Raw genomic sequence first — 4,906 nt, 5'->3', positions numbered from 1 at the left:
CCTGAATCTATTGCATCTGTGCTCATTGCACTGACATAGCTTTGACCTTTACAGTGCATGCCATTAGCTGGCCATTTACATCATCATCATCATTTAATGTCCTCCTTCCATGCTGGCATGGGTTGGACGGTTTGACTGGAGCCTGCACCATACTTCTGTGTCTGTTTTGGCAAGGGTCTTTACAGTTGGATGCCCTTCCTAACACTAACCAGAATCAAATTTCAATAAGTAGTGTAGGTGTCTTCCTGGTTAGTCAGCCTACAAGATACAGTAGCCATTTCTCCCTTAGTTCATTCTGTACATCATCATCATTGTCATCATCATCATCATCGTTTAACTTCCACCTTTTGATATATATATATATATATATATATATATATATATATATATATATATATATATATGAATTTGTCTCTTTTCTCTCGTGTTCTTCCCATGAATTTGATCTTGGCCTTTCAAAACAGTTGATGTTCATTCCTCTCACTTGCAATGTGTTCTTTATATTCAATTTGCAAAACCAAACCCTTCAAGGTGGTGCCACAGCATGGTCCCAATCCAGTGACTGAACCAAATGAATAAAAAAAAAAGAAAGAAAGATACATGTGTGTGTGTGTGTGTGTGTGTACCATAGCATATCCAAATCCCAAATTCATATCCTAATGGAAATTTACCCTTCAAAAGAAAATGTCAGGATACCTCAGGATACCAGGGACAAATTTAGAGATCTGAGTGAAAAAAAAAAATTATTTCTGTGTTCAAAAAAATTTTTTTTCAACATTATTCATGCAGTTTTTGCTACATTTATATTTCTTAAAGGTTGCTTTTGCAAGGGGGTTAATGTTAAATCAATATGAGGCTATTAATGTTATTGCAATAAATTGTGCTGTCCAAAATATTATTATTATTATTATTATGATTATTGTTATTGTTGTTGTCGTTGTTTTTGTTGTCATTGTCGTTGTTGTTGTTATAACTTTTATTATTATTATTATTATTATTATTATTATTATCTTTTTCTTTCATTATATGAGAGAAAATCAGGATTGTAAAGCGATAAAGGGAGAAAATACCGAGAAAAAAAAAGGTTAAGGAATACTGAACTATTATACATTAATATATGAATGTGTGTGTGTGTGTGAATGTATATGCATGTGTATGAGTGTGTATGTGTGCTAATGTGTGTATGTGTATGTGTGTGTATGAGTGCGTATATTTTTGTGTCTGTGTGTGTGTGTGTGTGAGTGCATATGCGTGTGTGTATGAGTATGTATGTGTGTGCTCATGTGGGTGTATGAATGTGTGGATGTGTGTTTATGTGTAGATGCACAGATAAATAACTTCTGATATATATATATATATATATATATATATATATTAGATGCAGGAGTGGCTGTGTGTTAAGAAGCTTGCTTCTCAACCACATGGTTCTGGATTCAGTCCCAGTGTGTGGCACCTTGGGCAAATGTTTTCTGCTGTAGCCTCTGCCCAACCAAAGCCTTGTAAGTGAATTTGGTAGACAGAAACTGAAAGAAGCCCATCATATATATATGTTTGTGTGTCTGTGTTTGTCCCCCACCATTATCCCTTGACAACTGGAGGGTATATCAGCCGAAATGTTGTGTTAACAACAAACAAGATGAGGACAAATATCCATCAAATGCAAATAATGTACATAATTCTTCATCTCTTAAATATAGAACTGTATTAACCTAAGACCAGTCTTCCCCACTTTGATCCATGTTTTCCTTGGTTTCCCTTTTTCACATGTTCCATCCATTTGGGATCTTGTGTTCTGTGACCTCTTCAGATTTATTGATATGTCAAAACACTGAACCTTATGAAGATGATAGCAGACCAAAATATGTGGTGCATTGCTGTACTCAAGAAGACCTGCCCACCACAACAGAATTGAGATTGGGAGACAGGGTGGGGTCGGGGGTAAGTTGATTACATTGACCTCAGGACTGAACTAGTAATTATTTTCTCGACCCCAAAAGGATGGAAAATAAAGTTGACCTTGTTGGAATTTGAACTCAGAATGAAAAGCAGATGAAAGGACACTAAGCATGGTGACGATTTTGCCAGCTCACCACCCTCCACTTACCTCAGACATTAATGAAGTATTTGAGAAGATGATCCAGTCAAGAATATCTGATTTTCTGAAGAACAATAATCTACAAATTTCTAACCAACATGGTATTTGATATGAAGGAAACAGCTTAAGGTAGCTTCCATGCCACATCAACAACATCTTAGATGTTTGAAAGAGGATTCAAACACAAATATTGTATGCTTTGATTTCTGCAAGGCCTTCAACAAAGGTGACCACATCGTTCTGTTGAAAAACTATCCAACAGTGAAATCCACGGAAAAACTACTGCTCTGCAACAAGGTAAACTGAACTTAACATGATATAACTGACAAATCCCAATCAAGCTCAGCAAGAGATCATGTGGTGTCCCTCTTGGCACTGTTTTAGGACTGCTTAACTTCTTGATTTACATCAAGAGAAATCAGTGACATCACAAATGCAACACAATGAAAATTCGGTAAATGACTCTGAGCTTCAGAAAGTTATCAATGAAGGAAGAAAGCAGAGGAAACTTCTATGTAACCCGTATACTGTAATTCAACGAGTGACAGAAAACAATATTCTACTGCACAAGTAAATATTTGAGATCATCATTGGATAAGAAGATGCAATCAAACAGCTGCATTCTCTTCTCTCAGGAGAACCTCTCATGGTATTTAACACAAGCCCAAGTACACTCAACAACAACACTGAAGCCGTCGGTGAAAAAATGCGGAAGACCTAACTGTGGTATATGCATCAACCTAATTGAGGGAACAGAGTTCTCTTTCAAACAGGGTCAACGTTTTACAGGAAAAAACAACTTCTCATATGCTTCAGAAAAGCTAATATGTATATTAACTTGCTCAGGGTGTTGAGAGCAATACATAGACCAAACCAAAAACAGTCTATGGATGACACTAAAACAGCCAAAGGATGACACTACATAGATCCCAGATTAATATTCAGGAATACAGAAAGATAGCACCCAGTGAACACATTGACATTTGCGCCACTAACAAACAACCCAACTTCAGAAATTTTCCCCTCTATAAATTCAGGGATGATGCAAACTATAAGCAACACATTAGCAAAGAGTTATACTTTATCACAAAATATAGACCACTTTTGAATGCGTCCACTGCAAATGACATGGCTACAAGGGCCATAGAATAATACCCACACAAATATTAAAAACGAAATATTCAGAACGGAACAATTCCAGTCACTACCACTATAACCACAACAGGTCACTTTTAGGTCACTTCACCCTTTAAGAGCAATTCACCAACAACCTACTACTGTCATACCACTCCCGTATTCTTCTTCTTCTTCTTCTTCTTCACCGTCTCCTCCTTCTTTTTCTTCACCGTCTCCTTCTTCTTCTTCTTCTTCTTCTTCTTCTTCTTCTTCTTCTTCTTCTTCTTCTTCTTCTTCTTCACCGTCTCCTTCTTCTTCTTCTTCTTCTTCACAGTCTCCTTCTTCAGCTACTGCTGCACAAAGGATCAAAACCAAGAACCCCCATCCTTCATATTAAATATTCCTTCAGACCTGCTACTACTTGTATGTATGTATGTATGTATATATGTGCATGTGTGTGCGTGCGTGCGTGCGTGTGTGTGTGTGTGCATGTGTAACTGTATAAGTTTCAGGCAATGAGTTTGATGTCTATGTTCCTGTTAAGTTGGTAACAGCTTTTCTTTCAAACAAAAGATTCACATTACATTCTACTATTTCTATTATTTACTATATTTTCACATGGAAGTTCCATATTCGTTTAACTGAAAAAAATGTTTTTTTTTTTTTTTTTTTTTTTTTTTTTTTCAAGTCTGATAATGGCATCGGTATTTTTATGCCCTAACAACATCAACCCTAGGATGGTGTGTCTTATAATGGGGCTATGATCTTGAATCCTTTGCCATTCATTATCTGCTTCTTGATTTGCCCAGGGTGTCACACAGAGGGACTGAACCCAGAATCATGTGGTTGGAAAGCAAACTTCTTACCACGCAGCCACGCCTCACTGCATTGACATCTTTAGTATAAGATATAGACACACTGGATAATGTAATCCAAGGTAAACGACATAAATACAGAGACAAAAAAAAAAAAGAATGACAGAATGGTTGCTACCTTTGATCAGATATGTAACTTGATCATCATCATCATCATCATTATCAGCAGCAGCAGCAGCAACAACAACAAGAACAAAAATAGCTGGATCTTACTGATCTCATCTAGAGGTCAATAAGACAGATCACACGTAGATGGATGGCTGTTATAAGGAAAGGTCCACGTGTGAGTGACCCTACAATCATCTGAAAACAGACAGGAAGTGTTGTTGTATGTTCTGCACACCATCCCTCCGTTCATTTATTTAAGTGTTTGTTATCAACCAAGTATGTGTTTGATCCTATCCCATTTCTTCTCTGTAATGCTACTTTCAAATCTACAAATACCTTTTGCAAGTTGGATTTTTACAAAGCAGATTTTGGTGTTTTATGTGAACACTCAAAGTAAATGACATACATACATACATACATATATATATATATTTTATGTATGCTCTCTCCCACTTGGTTTTAATATGTTGCCACATTTGTAATATGTCTTTTTTCTGCATTTTTCGTGCAGCTGAAGATTGCTCTTCATATTGCATTTAAGGTAATGCTCACATTACTTAAATAAATTGAAGTAGCATGAAACGTGCGTACTGCAATCACTTTTGAAATCCGTGTTGCTTATTGTTTGATTTTAATCACCCATCCTTTTGGGATGCGATATTCGGGTGCCTTCGCATAAGTACCATATTCAAGCCTTGAATCTATATATATA

The sequence above is a fragment of the Octopus bimaculoides genome, chromosome 20, assembly GCF_001194135.2.
Source record: "Octopus bimaculoides isolate UCB-OBI-ISO-001 chromosome 20, ASM119413v2, whole genome shotgun sequence".
NCBI lineage: Eukaryota > Metazoa > Mollusca > Cephalopoda > Octopoda > Octopodidae > Octopus > Octopus bimaculoides.
Note: the sequence above shows the minus strand (reverse complement) of the source record.